The sequence below is a fragment of the Callithrix jacchus genome, chromosome 2, assembly GCF_049354715.1.
Source record: "Callithrix jacchus isolate 240 chromosome 2, calJac240_pri, whole genome shotgun sequence".
In the NCBI taxonomy this organism is placed as follows: domain Eukaryota; kingdom Metazoa; phylum Chordata; class Mammalia; order Primates; family Cebidae; genus Callithrix; species Callithrix jacchus.
In genome coordinates, this window is record NC_133503.1 from 7,160,748 (window position 1) to 7,178,444 (window position 17,697).

Sequence of the window (17,697 nt, forward strand, 5' to 3'; positions counted from 1 at the left end):
TTTTTTTTGGGTAGAGATGAAGTCTCGCTACATTGCCCAGGCTGGTCTCAAACACTTGGGCTCAAGCGATCCACCTGCCTTGGCCTCCCATAATTTGAGGATTACAGGCGTGAGCCACTGTGTAAAGCTTCTTTACAAAACCATGATATGCAAACTGCTTGTGAGAAAACAGATGATTCCAAAAGGCAAGGGTTATCTGTGGAAGATGGAATCATGGACTGCAATTCTTCCAGTTCTCCCTGAGTTAGAATTAGTCATCCACATCCTTTGCCATATGATTCTAAGCATCTTCCACTGGCATGAGGGTTGTGTATTTCCCTCCCCATTGATAATGCATTTGGCCAACGGGAGGTGAGTGCTTGCGACAGGTGTGAGTCCTCAAGGGGCTTTGCTTGTTTCTGCTTGTCTGTTTGTTTCCCGGATGTCCGCCATGAAAAGACCATGCCGGGGTAGGTACTAGTTTGCATATTTGTCCCCTCCAAGCCTCTTGTTGAAATTTGATCCCAAATGTTGGAGGTGGCTCCTGATAAGTGTTTGGGTCATGGGGGTGGATCCCTGCTGAATAGATAGATGTCTTCCCTGGTGAGGGGAGGTAAGTGAGCTCTGCCTCTAATCTATAACAGAGAGCTGGTTGTTATAAAGAGCCTGGTACCTCCTGCCTCTCTGTCTTGCTTTCTCTCTTGCCAGGTGACCTCTGCACACACCAGCTCCCTAACACCTTCCCCTGTGAGTGGAAGCATTCTGTGGCCGTCACAGATATAGACAGATGCCCAATATCTAACTTTGCCAGAAATCAGAATCATGACCCAAATAACCCTTTTTTTAAATTACCCAGTCCTAGATACTGCTTTTGAGGACTAAGCTCTGATTTTAAAAAAATCTTGCCCAAATTCCTCTCTAAGGGGTCTGGAGAGTCGTGTCTTACAAACCATAAATGCTCATCACATGGGTTTATTTAACCCTCTATATCATGACTTACTTTCCAGTCTGACTCTGGCATAACATTACGTGATAAAGAAGAAAATCAAAGTATTTTACCCCAAAACATGTTTCTTTGGCATATTTTGAAATGGCCCTGTAAAGCTGTCCTTTGAGGGGGAAAATTTGCATCTGTAAAGAATCTCTAACATAGCTGGATCTTTTTCTCTAGGCCCTCTCTATCCTGAAGATATTTACTCAGAGTCTAGCACCTTTTAAAGGTCTGAATAAGAAACATTTGTCATCTACTGTCTCTAAGGGCAGCCACTATGAGACTTCAAAAGAACCTTGGTCTTCACAATCTTTTGACTCACCCTGAATATTTTCTTTATATTGATTCCAGGTCTTTAGACAAACTCAACCTATTGCCATCTAGAAAATGTTTAAATTTGCCTATAGCATGGAAGTCCCCCTTTCCCCTTATCCCTCCCCCCCCGCCCCGTTCAAGTTATCCCACCTTTTTGGACCAAACCAATGTATTTCTTAATTGTATTTGATTGATGTCTCATACCTCCCTAAGATGTGTAAAACCAAGCTGTGCCCTGGGCCACCTTGGGCACACGTTCTCACGTTCTCAGGACCTCCTAAGAGGGCTGTGTCGCAGGCCATGGTCACTCATATTTGGCTCAGAATAAATCTCTTCAGATATTTTACAGACTTTGACTCTTTTCATGGACACTTTTTATCAACACAAGTGGACGAAGATAGGACTTGAATTCAACCTGGAGTCTGCAGCCTGACTAAGCTGACCAGTCTGGAGCGGGGATGTCCCATGAACTCCACAGACCCAAGAGCTAGTAAAAGAAATGCTTGCTGCAGTGAGGCAGTATATTTTGGGGCAGTTTATTATGCAGCAATAGCTAATTAGCATATTATTTTTATATGGGGCAAAGTGGGTCATATGGAGAGAAAGATGGGATGGTGGGAAAAAAAAAGATTGGCCAGGCACGGTGGCTCATGCCTGTAATCCCAAGCATTTTGAGAGGCCAAGGTGGGTGGACTATGAGGTCAGCAGTTGGATACCAGCCTCCCCAACATGGTGAAACCCTATCTCTACAAAAGATACAAAAAATTAGCCAGTCACAGTGGCACACACCTGTAATCCCAGCTACTCGGGAGGCTAAGGCAGAAGAATCTGGGAGGTGGAGGTTGCAGTGAGCCAAGATCTTGCCATTACACTCCAGCCTGCGAGACAGGGCAAGACTCCGTCTCAAAGAAAAAACAAGAAAGGTTCTTAGGTTACCAGGAAAGGAGAGGAACATGCTATCCTGAAGGACCCTGTAGCAAGAAGTGTTCTGGACGTCCCAGACCTTTCATTATGGCAGACAAGCCACTATGCTCGATTTTTTTTTTAAGTAAAAAATTCAATGGTGGCCTGTACAGAACTGAAAGGGCAAAACTGAAAGGCAGTAAGAGAATAACCTTTTACATCAGGCAAAATTGATGGCTGATTCAACAGCCCCAAAGGCTTGTGTAGCTCAGCAACTTGCAGCAACCATTCTTCTTATTCATTTTGGTGAAGTTATTCACGAGAAGAGCGAGGGTCCCCACTCTGCCCAGGTGCAGGAGGAGATTCAGAAAACTTAAAGAAATAGGAGCATAATGTAATTCAACCTTGATGGTGATAGAAAATTCAGGAGACATGGTGATAACATACCAAGCAGTATTGTGCCTACCTTCGGAAATGGTAACACGATGCTTTTAACCATTGTGGTCTTATTCCTTCTTGCACAGAAAGAATTCTTAAAATGAAACAAAAGGATTTGACACCAGTAAAGTTTTTCCAGAGGGCATTGAAAAGAATTGGACTAAGCTTAGAAAAATAAGTTATCTGTTACCCAGAAAAAGCAGGTAGGTCACTGCCGATAGAGCAATTTAATTTTAGCCCACATGTTACAACACAAATTTAAACCTCCCGTGCAATTAGCTAAAATAACTGAAATAGGGAAGTGCCCAAAGGCTGTGCCCATGTACAGTAATTTATGATTCAGATTAAGCAGAATTTGTAAACTCATTGGCAGTTACTTGTTTGACTTGACTTTTCTTTCCATAAGGATAAGCCCTTCTGCTGGAAGGGACAGCCCAGAACAGAGTGATGTCTGCCTCTCCCAACTACAGAGGTACTTAGCTTCTGAACCAACACTTGACTCTTAGTGTGTTGTTAAAGGAAAATTCAACTGGAATTGTTGGTTGTATTTCTCTGTCTTGTCTTCCAAGAATCTTTGTTTATTTGTTTTTTAAGACACAGGGTCTTGCTTTGTTGCTCAGGCTGGAGTACAGTGGCATGATCATAGCCCACTGCAGCTTCGGATTCCTGGACTCCTGCCTCAGCCTCCCAGAAAGCCGAGACCATAGGCATGTGCCACTACACCTGTCTGTTTTTTATTTTATTTTATTTTTTTTTTGTAGGGAAGAAGTCTTGTTATATTGCCTAGGCTGATCTTGAATTCCTGGGCGAAAGCAATCCTCCCTTCTTGGCCTCCCACAGTATTAGGATTACAGGTGGGAGCCACCCTGCCTAGCCTTATCTTCCAAAAATCTTTGAGGGCAAGCACTGAGTTTTGAACCACTCTATCTTCTTCTCTGCCTCGTTGTACAAAGCATGGTGTCTTGAACTTTGGAGTTCCATCAGTACATTTTTATTTTCATGGCAGACCCATTTCATTGGCCAACTCCGCCATCATTCATGTTTCCTCTTCTACCTAGCCATCTTCACGCTAGGCACACATAACTCAATTCTGGCCAATGCATTGTAAACTGAAGCCCCTAGGTGGGATTTTGGGGAAAAAAATATATGTATACATATGTTTTAATAGGCATGCCTCATTAGCTGTTTGGTACCTTTCTCTTCTTCTTGCTTGCAACATGTGAGGCTCAGAAGGGCAGTAACCATCCGGTGACAATGAAGCAACAGGCACATAGCTAAAGGTCCACACATTAAAGATGGCAGAGCAAATTGATGTGAAGAGCCTCTGTTGGAACTGACTTTTACTGGCTTGCAAGATTTGACCAATAAGTTTTCAAGGATTTTGCGTGTCTGTTGTTCAGCACGGCCATGATTAAAAATTGCTTTGTATAAACTTACAATGAAATAAGTTATAATAAAACAAAGATAGTAGTGCAAACTAATTTATTGTTTAATTACTACTTTCTAATGCTCATGAGATTATTTACGCATATAATATTTATGGTGGAAATATTTCATACTGGAATGCAATTGAGCGTTTCTTTCCAACTTTGCACTTAGATGTGTCACATTGATAACCGGAAATCAAATCATGGTGGAAATATGTATGATATGGAAATTGACAAACCTAACAAAATAAGTACTGTCCCTTCAGAAGGGTTGTTAAAATTACCAGCTCATCACTGCGGGCTTCCGGATGGTCATTGATTTACCATCTTAGCCTCAGACTACCCTCTCCTAGAATTCTTGTTGGATAAAACAAATAAGCCCTAATGTTTTAAAGTCAATATTAGTCAAGGTTTCTTATGGTATTGCAACAAAAGTATGTCTAACATACGTAACTATTAAGTTATGTATCTTGCCCTCCCAAGCACAGGTGGAAAATATTCAACGTCCTACCGTGGATGTGCAGAAGAAGAAAGAGATCCTAGTTGGAACTGAAGTCAAGCGGTTGGAATTTGCAGACGGAAATCCTGGCAGCCTGTGGTGTTTGAGGTATTACACAAACATCTGATACTTGACTCGGTAACTATCAGCACTTGGTGTCAGCATATAAATGTTGGGTTGGAAAAGTAGACAAATTGATTTTCCATTCCTCTCATTCCAGTCTCTTCCTCACTGATGCTATAGTCACGGGTCTTATTGCTAGTATAACAGGCCGTAATAGACACATGTTATTTCTCTGGTTAAAGAATAATTCTTTTCAAAGCTATATAATGTGATAAACTGACCCTGAATTATGACCATAAAAATGATAATTTACTCTTTTCTCCAAAGCTATCAAAAAATTCTCAAGCTCTATAACCTGTAAAGTGTCTAACCTTAAGCCATTGTTATATATTTTTCACATTTTATGAGTTAAAATAGACTTGAGAGTTAAGAAGAGGAAAGTGTTGGTACATCTGCTTCCCAGCCTGGAATCTTAAGGGTCGGAAAGGTTAAGTTATCTGTTCAAGGTGAAAAAAATAGCAGGCCTACATTGCAATTAATTGCATCTCCTCATCATTTTCTCTCTCTCTCTCTCTCTCAGAATCATATTTCTGTATTCCAGTATAAATACTGAGTTTTAATGCATGAAAATCATTTTTCTGATATTTAAACAGGGTGGCTGGATTTTGTTTTCCTTTCTGGCCTGTTTCCTGAGGCTGTTAACAAGAGCCAGGGATCAAGAATTTGAATCTTTGAATGCAAAATAAAAAGTATTGCCAATGGAACTAGGTTCATTACTGGGAATTCTTGGTGAGGAATGGTATGTTCTGGCAAAAAATGAGGAGGTTAATTTTCTCCTCCTCCTCTCATTTAGTCTCCTTTTAGTGTTTCTTACCTTACTCTACCTAGAGTAAGAGTACCTTCTTACTCTTTTTTTTTTTTTTTTAGATAGAGGGTCTTGTTCTGTAGCCTCGGCTAGAGTGCAGTGGTAAAATCACAGCTCACTGCAGCCTTAAACTTTTGGGCTCACACCTGTAATCCCAGCACTTTGGGAGGCCAAGGTGGGAGGATTGCTTGATCCCAGGAGTTCACGATCACCCTGAGCAGCATACTGAGACCCTGTCTCTATGAAAAATTTAAAAATTAGCTAGGCATGGTGGCATGTGCCTGTAGTCCCAGCTACTCAGGAGGCTGAGGTGGGAGGATTATTTGAGCCTGGTAGGTCCAGGCTGCAGCAAGCTATGATCATGCCACTGCACTTCAGCCTGAGTGACAGAGAAAAACCCTGTCTCAAAAAAGAAAAGAAAAGAAAAATAGGATCTGGAGGAGGAAGAACAGTTTCTGGGGCATTTGAAGTTCAGTAAGAGAGGAAATCTCAGTGGGCTGAAGATAATGTAGAGACACCCCAGTTTTAGTGTGTTCTTCTCCATCTCTACTCTGTCCCCAGATTATCTACTGTCTCAAATGATCCTCCCACCTTGTCCTTCTGAATAGCTGGGATGACAAATGTACACCACCATACCTGGCTAATTTAAAAATTTTTTAGAGACAGGGTCTTACTCTATTGCCTAGGTTGGTCTCAAACTCCTGGAGTCAAGCAATCCTTCTGCAGCAGCCTCCCACACATTGATTCATCTTTTATTGAATAAATGTTTGCTGAGCACCTACTATGTGCTGGGCAGTCTCTCAGGTTCAGGAGAATGCAGGGGTGGGGACAAAATGTCCTTCCTCTCATAGATTAGGTATGGTGGGGAGGTGGAGCAAGAAAGACAATTAACAAGTGATGAACTGGATGCATGGAGCAGGTGTGTAGAGAGGCACTGTGGAGAAAATGGGACAAGGTGCTATGTTAAAATGTGGCTGTATTTGGGACTGAGTAATGTGATCAGGTCCTTACAGGTAGTGAGAAAGAGATATCTGAGTGGTGTCTTAGTTAGTGTAGGCTGCTATCACAAAGTACCATAGACTGGGTGGCTCATAAACAACCAAAGTTCATTTCTCATAGTTCCGAAGGCTGGAAGTCTGATCTTGGGGTTCCGGCATGGTTGGGTTCTGGTGAGGGCCCTCTTCTGAGTTGTAGATCACCAACGTCTTACACAAGTTGAGTTGTAGATCTCAACTTCACATGAGCTGGAGAGCTCTCTGGGGTCTCTCTCTCTCTCTCTCTCTCTCTCTTTTTTTATTTGAGACAGAGTCTTGCTCTGTCACCCAGGTTGGAGTGTAGTGATGCAATCTTGGCTCACAGCAACATCCACCTCCCAAATTCAAGTGATCCTCCCTCCTTAGCTTCCCAAGTAGCTGGAATTACAAGTGTGCACCACCACACCCAGCTAATTTTTGCATTTTTGGTAGAGATGGGATTTCACCCTGTTGGCCAGGCTGGTCTCAAACTCCTGACCTCAAGTGATCCACCTGCCTCAGCCTTCCAAAGTGCTGGGATCATAGGCATGAACCACTGCATCTGGCCTGGGGTCCCTTTTATAAGGGCACTCATCCCATTCATGAAGACTTTTCTCTCATGACCTAATTTACCTTCCAAAGGCCCTATCTCCTAATATAATCACACTTGGGGTTAGGATTTCAACATGCAGATTTGGGGGTGGTGGGAAGGCACAGATATTCAGTCCATTGTGAGTGGGATCTGAATCACAATTGAAGGTCTTACAAAGATTGGAGGTAGGGTCATAGGGCAGAAAAACTAGCAAATGCCAAGCCCCTGAGGAACAAAAGACCTTGGCATACATGTATAAAAGAAAGCAAGCCACCGGGCGTGGTGGCTCACACCTGTAATCCCAGCACTTTGGGAGGCCGAGGCGGGTGGATCACGAGGTCAAGAGATTGAGACCATCGCGGTCAACATGGTGAAACCCCGTCTCTACTAAAAATTACAAAAAATTAGCTGGGTGTGGTGGTGCGTGCCTGTAATCCCAGCTACTCGGGAGGCTGAGGCAGGAGAATTGCCTGAACCCAGGAGGCGGAGGTTGTGGTGAGCCGAGATGGCGCCATTGCACTCCAGCCTGGGTAACAAGAGGAAAACTGCATCTCAAAAAAAAAAAAAAAAGAAAAAGAAAAAGAAAGAAAGCCAGTGTGGCTAGGTAGTAGCCTTCAGTGGTAGGAAATGAAATTGCAGGGCTATTTGGGACTAGTTCACACAGAAATTTTCGGCGATGGTGAGGACTTACTTTGTATTTTATCCTAGTTACAGTGAAGAACCATCTCATGTGTTTAAACTCTAGAGGAGCACCGTGAACCAACATGCATTCAAAAAAGAATAGAGGTGCCAGGGATAGAGTCAGGAGGATCTTCTAGAATGCAAGAAATATTGACGGTTTGACCAAGAGTAGTTTGGATGCAGGGAAGTTTGTGAATGAAACATATTTTTGAAATAGAGTCACAGGTGACAGTGATAGACTGGATTCAAGGAGGGGGTATGTAGAGAAAATAGAAGAATCGAAGGTGATACTTTGGTTTTTGGCTTGAACAACTGGAGTGGCATTTACCAAGCTGGAGAGACTGGGAGAGGGAAAAATACCTCCCCTTTGTAGGGTAAGCATCCACAGTTGTGTTTCAAGTATGTGAAGGCGCCATCCTACGCATCTCATTGTAGATGGCAAACAGTCTGTTGGATATAGGAGTTTGGAACCCAGGAAAAAGGTCAAGGCTTGAGCTAAAAATTTGGGGTTATATAAATAATCTTTAAAGCCAGTAGATAATAGTGGACAGAGTAGAAATGGAGAAGAACATACTAGAACTTGGGATGTTTCATTATATTATCTTCAGCCCACTGAGATTTCCTCTCTTACTCAACTTCAAATGCCCCAGTAACTGTTCTTCCTCTTCCAGATCCTTTTTTGTTTTTTGAGACAGGGTCTCACTATGACACCCAGGCTTGAGTGCAGTGATGTGATCACAGATCACTGTAGCCTCTGCCTCCTGGGCTGAAGTGATCCTCCCACCTCAGCTGCCTGAGTAGCTGGGGGACTACAGGCATATGCCATCACACCTGGCTAACTTTTAAATTTTTTGTAGAGATGGGATCTTGCTGTGTTGCCCAGGCTTGTCTTGAACTCCTGGGCTCAAGTGATCCTCCCACCTTGGCCTCCCAAAGTGCTGGGATTACAGTTGTGAGCCACCCTGGCCAGCTTCCAGATCCTTCTAATGGGCATTCTCTAAGTTACTGCCCCCTTTCCACCTTTCAACAAATTCTGTGATTCCTGGACAATCTCATCTATTTATATAGATTCATCTGATCTATACTGGTGACTTCTTAGGTCTATGAGCCTGTCCTTATCTCTCATCCAAACTTAATTAATCAAATTCACTCAATTCAACTCAATGTAAGTCAAGAAGCATTTGTTGAACAGTGTCCACCTATCAGGCAGGTTGGTTGGTCATCAGTGGCTACATAGGATGGTACCACTTTAGTAATTCTAACCCTCAGCCTTTGGGGCTTAGAAGCTTGATTATCTTAGCATATTAAGTGGAGCAATTTCTCAGGGTACAAATTAACCCAGCTCACAAGAATCTCATGTGTATAAATCAAAATGTCAATTCACTAATTTATGATGAGAAATACAACTTACAAGAGAAGACATTCTCATTTGGCTGATCTGTACATTTTCTCCATCTAGGAAAACTACATAGAAAGCTAAATTATCAGAAGGTTGCATGGATTATGAGAGATCAGAGCAAGGGGTCTTGATGGCAGATTTGAATGTTTAATATCATCAGACAGTGATAGTCTGATGCATCTGTGTCTGCAGAGAAACCAAACAAATCATGTGTTCCTGTGGACTTCTTAGGATACCAAAAGAGTGCTTTGATGGGCATCGCCAAAATAAATCTCTCCCATATTCCCTTTTCTGTGTTCTGTGATCTCATCTCCCTTTGGTCTAATACATTTTTTCTCTGGATAAGTTAATAAAATAAAGTCAGTTAACTCCCACTAGGTCTTATTTTTTACCTAGAAACCCTTTCATCCCAGTAAGGGTAATGTACATACTTCTGATGTCTTCCTTAATGTGTAGAATAATTCATTTAGCTATTAGAAAGTAGATGTATTTTCTTCATTTCAAATTCTGTAGCCTCAAATATCTAGAATTACATCTTTCAAATAAATATCTTATGAAATGTTTACTAAATGAATGAGTGAATGACTGGATTAACTTTTTTCTCTGTGTAGCTTGAATGATTTGATTGGAAAAAGTAGATTTTATATAACATATTTAGTTGAGTTTAACAAAAATTAAATGATGGACAAAAGAATTTTTTCTAGTCTACTTTTCCAAGATCCAAGATTCTACCATCATCTCACTGTTCAGAGCAGTTTCATGTCAAGATGGAGTCCATTATCATGGCTTCATTCCATACACAACTCAAAAAATTATAGCTTTTGACTTCAGTTTCTTATTTTGATTTAACTTTAACTCTTCCAAGGCTGAATGGCAGAAATCACTTTTAGTCTGTTATCTGCTTTACATTTCCCTTCAATCCCAATATTCTCTTTTCCTCATGTTAACAAAGCAATGGAATGGGCGAATTAAGACTGTCTGTCTGAATGAGTAAGATTCAGATTCTCCATTATGGTAAGGGTCAGGTGAGATCCAGGTCACACCTGGTGGGTGGTTCTGTAATTTAATGCTTTTCTGAGGCTATGGCCAAATACTTCCACTGATGGGCATTTATCCTGAGAAAATAAAGAAGCAGTTAAAGATTTATATGTAGGGATGTTCCATATAGCATTATGTTATAACAGTTCAAAACAAACACAAAACTAGAAAACATTCAACAGTGATTGGTTAATATGGTGCACTACACAATAGTGTGTTATGCAGCCATTAAAATGATACTTTCAAAGAATATTTAAGGACATGAGAAAAGGCCTGCTGTGCACCTTGGTATTTTTGTTCACTAACATCCTTACCTTTTTTTTCTGGTAGCTGTGATGGGAGCCTCCGATATTCTAAATGGCACTAGCACATATCTAAAATGTATACACTTTATTTTATCATTACTTCTTTAGTGCTAAGACATTTACTAAAAGTTTTCAAATTTTTCAAAAATGTTACAAGAAGTGTGCAAACACAGTGAAACTAATGACACATGACATTGATTCCATCAGAATATTGTAACATCTGTGATAGACGTTGAAACTAATATCTGGATAACTCTTAGAAACTATACATTTTAAAATCAAATGTGTATAATCTCGCAAACCCTGAAGGTCCAACCATCTTATTCCCACAGGTTTCTCTGTGCTGCTACCAATAGGATACAAGAACAAAGGAAGGATTAAGCAACGGCCAATCAGTGACTATTTCGTACAGGAGCCCATGGCTGGGCCAGCTGATGGGACCAGGGGCTGGACTTAATTCAATATCACAAAGCAGGTGCAATTTAGCAAGGTATTTAACCTGGGTTTTGTAACTTAGGGCTGAGGGGAAGAGAATCAGGCATCACTCTGTGAGTCTTCTTTGAAGCATGTAAAGAAACTCAAAGTATTATATTCATCTAAAGATAAAGTCACATGCTGTATTTCTCTCCTGCTACTTACCTCTAAGTATCAGCACCCCTGAAGGTATGACACAGAGGGCAGCAGAAATCCTTTACATACATGGTAGCAGCAACAACAGCAATGAACATTGTCACCAACACTGATTGCATCAGAAGATTGTAACATCGGTAATAGTCCCCCAATTCCTTGCCAAGGAGGACCTCTCCCTTCTCAGACCATTATGTTCAAAGGCAGAAACTACTTCTATTGGCTCCAGGAAAGGGGATGTGTCAAAGGTCTGGCCAATCAGAGAGCCATATCATCTAGGACATGGGATTGGCTCAGAGATGAGCAGGTGACTGCATCAAAGCCAATGAGTTGGGACTTTGGCTGGAACTCGATTTGAAGTTTTCTTCAAATCTTCTAGCCATGAAGTCATGAAGAAAAGGCTGGAGCAGCTCACAGCCATTTTTCCACCATGAAGAAAAAGCCAAGGTGAGCTGGAAACCACACGGCAGTGGAGTTGAGGTGAAGAAAGCCCAGCTTTGGGCTATGCCTTGGTGGCATAGTTTGAATCTCTGAATTCTACTATGTTTAATTGTTTCTCCCTGAATTTTTAGTAGTGTGAACCAACAGATTCCTGAAGTGCCTTAACCCTTCTGCTTAAGGCACTTTGAGTATATTTTCTGTCACAACTAAGAGATTTCTAACTGAATCCTAACTTAGAACCTATACATTTAAAAATGAATGTGTGTGGCTTCACAAACCTCAAAGGTCCAATCATCTTATTCCTACACACTTCTCTATGCTGCTACCAATAGTATACAAGAACGAAGATTATAAAGGCCAATTGGTGACTCTTCTGGAAGCAGACTCCTCACAGGAGCGCAGGGCTGTGCTGGGTGGGCTTCTGATGACTAGTTGATGAAAATGGCAGGAGAAAGTAATAGATTGCAAATCGCATGTATAAGTGTGCAAGAAATCTACCAACATGTTAACAGTGACCATCTCTGAATTGTGAAGTTGTGAGTTTTTTTTCTTTAAATGCATTCTAGAATATTTCAAAGTTTCCCGAAAGATCACATATTAATTTCTTTTTTTGAGATAGTCTCTTTCTGTCATCCAGGCTGGAGTGCAGTGGTGCCATCTTGGCTCACTGCAACCTCCGCCTCCCAGGTTCAAACAATTCTTCTGCCTCAGTCTCCCGGGTAGCTGAGATTACATGCACATGCCACCATGCCTGGCAAATTTTTGTATTTTTAGTAGAGATGGGTGTCTCACCAGGTTGGTCTCGAACTCCTGGCCTCAGGTGATCCACTGCTTCAGCCTCCCAAAGTGCCAAAGGGATTTTGGGATTACAGGTGTGAGCTACCTTGCCTGGCCCACATATTAATTTTAATAACAATGGAAAGAAAATTAAAGAGTTCTTGGTTTTCCCTCATCAGTGACATAGGCAGAAGGCCACATGGCCTTTTCCATATCAGGAGACATTTCACAGATTCCCCTGATAGTTTCAAATGAAGACCAGCGAGCTCAACTTAAAGGTTAGCCTTGTGTTTAGTTACGTAATAGAAGAGGAACCTTGGCCATCGAGTGGCTTAAAGACTAGCATTTGAATTCCTGTCTTTGTGTCTGGGAAACAGAACAGGTCAACCAACCCAATGACTGCTAAATCTTTGCTAATCCCCAAGAGAGGAATGGAGTTGGTTGCCCACAGGTGGTGATTCCTAGGAGGCTGGGGCAGAAAGTGATGAGTATCCTGACAGCAGAAAACAGAAGGACCTTCATGAAACCATCCTACACATCACAAAGGTCTCTCATGTCTTTTATGGCTGGACGGCTGACTTTACCACACAGACTTCACAAAGTTGAGAGGAGAGGAGCAGGAGGAGGAGAGGCAGGGAGAGGTGAGGGGAGCAGGAAGGAAGCACAGGAGAAGGCCCCTCAGGAGACAGGACTGGTGCCAATGAAAGTGCCACCTCCTTCCTCCCCTTGAAGCATGGGCAGAAGACTCCACAGTCCCTGGTAGGCAAGGAAGTGAATTAAGAGCCTGAATTTTTAAAAGGGCCTGCAAAACTTTACGGCAGGGACTATGATCACATTTATAGGTCTCCACCAAAAGGAAGTTAAATAAATCTGCCTGGGACACAAAATAATCACCTGCCACCTTTATGTGGTCAGGAGGGAATTGACAACTCCCAAGGCCCATATACCGCCAGCTACTCTCACACAGGCCGAGGCCACATGGAGGGAACGTTTATGTCATCCTTCAAGTGCCTTTTTTTTTCTACATCCCTTTTGTCCATGAATGGCCCCTTGTGGACTTGCCTTCACATTTTAATCACATTTCTAGTTATCAGAACACAGAGAGACTTTCAGGCTTATTGTAATTGTGCCTTTGTGAGTCTATCCTTCCTCTGTCTCCTTGAAGACATTGATATGGTTGGGCTGTGTCCCCACCCAAATCTCATCTTGAATTGAAGCTCCCATAATTCCCATGTTGTGGGAGGGAGCCGTGGGAGACATATTGGAATCGTGGGGGCAGTTTTCCCTGTACCATTGTTGTAGTAGTGAATAAGTCTCATGAGAGCTGATAGTTTTATAAGGGGAAACCCCCTTCACTTGGTCCTCATTCTCTCGTCTGACACCAGGTACGACGTGCCTTTCATCTTCTGCCTTCTGCCGTGATTGTGAGGCCCACCAGTCATGCGGAACTGTGAGTACATTAAACCTCTTTTTCTTTGTAAATTACCCAGTCTCAGGCGTGTCTTTTTTTTTAATGGAGTCTTACTCTGTCACTGGGCTGGAGTGCAGTGGCTCGATCTCCGCTCACTGCAACCTCCGCCTCCCAGGTTTAAGTGATTCCCCTGCCTCAGCCTCCCAGGTACCTGGGACTACAGGTGGGTGCCACTACACCCAGCTAATTTTTGGTGTTTTGATAGAGACGGGATTTCACCATCCTGGCCAGGATGGTCTTGATCTCCTGACCTCATGATCTGCCCACCTTGGCCTCCCAAAGTGCTGGGATTACAGGCGTGAGCTACCGTGCCTGGCCAGGCATGTCTTCATTAGCAGCCTGAAAACAGACTAATACAGACATCTTCATCTAATCATTCTTTTGAATTTTCTCCTTTCCTCCCACTCCTGTTTCATAGTTCAACACCTGCACAGTATATGTTCCTAGTAAATGTGTATTCAATTTTGAATTCTCACAGTTGGCTCTTTTGGGTGTATTCTCCCAACCCAAAAATGAATTGGCCAATTGCCTCTCCCTGTGTTCCCTGGAGGATCAGAGAGGGCTGAGCTTCCTGAGCTCAGTAGTGAATTCTGAGCCCTCTGGAGCTCTTCTAGAACCCTGAGACCTCATGCTGCTGAAGCCTTGGTAATGTGTACTCCAAGCACTGTCTCTTTCTTTACAGGATTTTCCCGAATTAAACCGCCCAATGGGTACACAAAATCTCAGACTTTTACTTCAGGCCCTGCTGGAAGCACTCACTTGGAGAAAGGATTGAATAATGAAGATTAAAGGTTTTGAAGGTCAGAGAGCCATGGCTTTGACATCCATACAAAATCGGGCAAGTAACCCAGCCCATAGGACCCTCAGTTTCCCTATCCATACATGGTGAGAATACTATCTTTGTCGGGGGTAGTTGTAAACCCTTAGTAGAATGATATGTGTTTAATCCTAGGCACTAAAGAGAAACTCAACAGATGTTACTTTTTTTCCACTTTCTCTCATTTATTTTTGATTTTCTAGAATTTTCTAGGTTTCCCTGGAATTTTGTCAACTGGGGCATGATGGGCAATAATGACTTAACTAAGAGCTCAATCCCTAAAAGTATATTGGTTGCTTCCAGGAAGGTAAAGTGTCCAAGTCAGGAAGCTTATGGTGGTATCTGTGGTGGGCATTTCAGTGACCTGGGAGGCAGCCAGGAGATAGCAGCTGGCAGGCAGCGAATTCTGTGAACCTTACATCAACAATGCACAGAGGTTGCCCCAGCCTTCATGGTGGGGAGGACCAGTTCTTTGCACAAAGGCATCACAGTTTCTGACGTGAACTTAGCAGCCATTTCCACAGCCACAAGGAGAGACAAATTCCCCCTTCCACTCTCTGGTCCTCACAGGGAAAGGTTTGTAACCATCCAGTGAGAGGATGTTGGCAAACCAATGACGAAGGCCTGACCAGCAGAGGTCTTATAATCAGTTACTCAGTGCTTCCGAATGAGCTTGCTTTCCCCAGGAGGGAAAGACAATTCTGGAGCCATGAACAATTTCCCTGAGATGTCAGCCCTCCAGAAAGGAAGCAGAATTAATCCAGGCAGCTTAACTTCAGTCACAGCAGGATAGGAGGTGACATTTACAATGTTGGTTCACAGCCCAGAGGACCAGTGGGTCTGAGAGGGTCTCTCAGTGGAGCAAGGGCTGGGATTTCCAGAGGCATCCTTGGATTCTCAGCAGTAGCTCCTGAGGCTGTGCAGGCTAAGGAGAAGGAGCCCATGAAGAAGGGCAGATGCGAGCATGATGGGATACACTGTGTTTGGAGCCTAGAAGTAAAGTGCATTTACGTGAGACCCAAATTTGGGTCTCATCCATTTAAAAAAATTTTCTTCAAATTTTCATTGGTTATTGGGGAACAGATGGTGTTTGGTTACATGAGTAAGTTTTTCAGTGATGGTTTGTGAGATTTTGGTGCACCCATCACCCAAGGATACGCTACACCCAATTTGTGGTCTTATATCCCTCACCCCTTCCCACTCTTCCCCCCCGAGTCCCCAGAGTCTGTTGTGTTATTCTTCTGCCTTCACGTCCTCATAGCTTAGCTCCCACTTATGAATGAGAACATACGATGCTTGGTTTTCTGTTCCTGAGTTACTTCACTTAGAATGATAGTCTCCAGTCCCATCCAGTTTGTTGCAAATGCCATTAATTGATTTATTTATTTTTATGGCTGAGCAGTATTCCATCATATATAAATATATATTCCATCATATACATACATATATATGATGGAACACTACTCAGCCATAAAAAGGAATGAATTAATGATTTATATATATATATATATAAAATTATCTCGCAGTCTCTTTATCCACCTGAAATGCCCATCAATCATCCATTTCTTTTTAAATGGGTTTGTAGAACTAGGATCTGTCTTAGATCTGTGTTGGCCTATAATGGTCAGAGGAAGGAAAGGGCAGCTACTTCCCTTGCCTTCATCAGCATAACCATCCTCTGTGATCCCACCTGCTCAACAGATGCACTTTCTTCCATTCATTCAGGAAGCAATCATCCAACATCTGGGCTGAGGCAGGCCACATGCTAGGTTGGTTGTTCCCAAATTGAAAGTTCATGGATTTTGCCAGGCTGGCAGCCAAAGAATACAGCTTTGGAAACTTAGAAATAGCAATTCCTGGGCTTCTCCATAGGTCTCAGTGGATTTTAAATAATCTATATATTTTTTAAAAGTTTCCATTTAAATGCCCCCATATTAGGAGTACCAGAAAGAATGACCAGTGGCTGAGCATGGTGGCACATGCCTGTAATCCCAGTGCTTTGGGAGGCCAAGGTGGGAGGATCATTGAGGCTGGGACTTGAGACTAAACTGGATAACACAGTGAGACCCTGTCTCTAAAAAAATTTTTTTTGGAATTAACTGGGCATGGTTGTAGTCCCAGCTGCTTAGCAGGCTGAGAGTGGAAGGATCCCTTGAGCCCAGGAAATCCAGGCTGCAGTAGGCTATGATCACACTATTGCATTCCAGCTGGGGCAACAGAGTAAGACCCTGTCTCTACTGAAAAAAAAAAACAAAAAGAAGAAGAATGACCAGAGCTCTCACTTTAACTAATTCATACGAAAGCAAGTAATTGGAATATGGGGTAAGAGCTGGATTGAAGCATGTACAATCTGCTTTGGAAGCCACAAAGAAGGATTGCTAGTACCTTCTCTGGAAGTGTAAGCAATCATCTCCAAAGAAGTGATATTTGAGCTGGGTATTGAACAATGGGAGCACATTTTCCAAGTGGTCAAGAAGGTAAAGGAAATTTTAAGGCAGTGGGAATAGTGTTGGCCCCAGAGAGGGCTTGTATGTCTGAGAAGTTGTAGTGGTTTACTGGTGTTGAGTTGAAATATGGATCTCATCTTGGGAGAGTAGGTAGTGAGAACTGAGGCCAGTGGGGTCAGGGATGGATCACAAAGGATACTGCATGCAAGGCAAGCCAGCAGCTTGGATTCTATTCCCTGGGCCACTGGGTACCACTGATTTGTATGAGGCAAGGGAGCAACAAAGTCAGATGTACACTTTATTTATTTGAGATAGGATCTTACTCCATCCTCCAGGCTGGAGTGCAGTGGTATGATTGTAGCTCACTGCAGCCTTGAACTCCTGGGCTCAAGAGATTCTCCTCCTTCAGCTTTCCACTTGGGTTGGAAGGGATCAAACAGACAGAGAAGGGAATTAGGGGGCTGTTATGATCAACTGAGCTAGAAAGGACATGGGTCCAAGCTTGTGTTAAGGCAACCACAGTGGGGATGGAGCAGTGGGGATAGCTTGCAGAGATGTTAATCCCTCTGTGACTTTCCTAAACACATGTTAGGCACCCATGTGTTCCTG

The 17,697-nt window shown here is 42.7% G+C and overlaps 1 protein-coding gene across 2 annotated transcripts in view; it reads left to right on the forward strand.

Moving 5' to 3' along the window:
• LOC118149171 (uncharacterized) overlaps positions 1 to 17,697 on the forward strand; it is a 300,718-nt gene that overhangs the window by 126,884 nt on the left and 156,137 nt on the right. For both annotated transcript variants that reach the window (XR_013528662.1, XM_078354318.1), the window contains exons 6-9: positions 4,542 to 4,690; positions 10,841 to 10,998; positions 13,739 to 13,803; positions 14,507 to 14,624. The gene's annotated coding sequence lies outside the window, so the exon portion shown is untranslated. The remainder of the gene's footprint in view (positions 1 to 4,541; positions 4,691 to 10,840; positions 10,999 to 13,738; positions 13,804 to 14,506; positions 14,625 to 17,697) is intronic.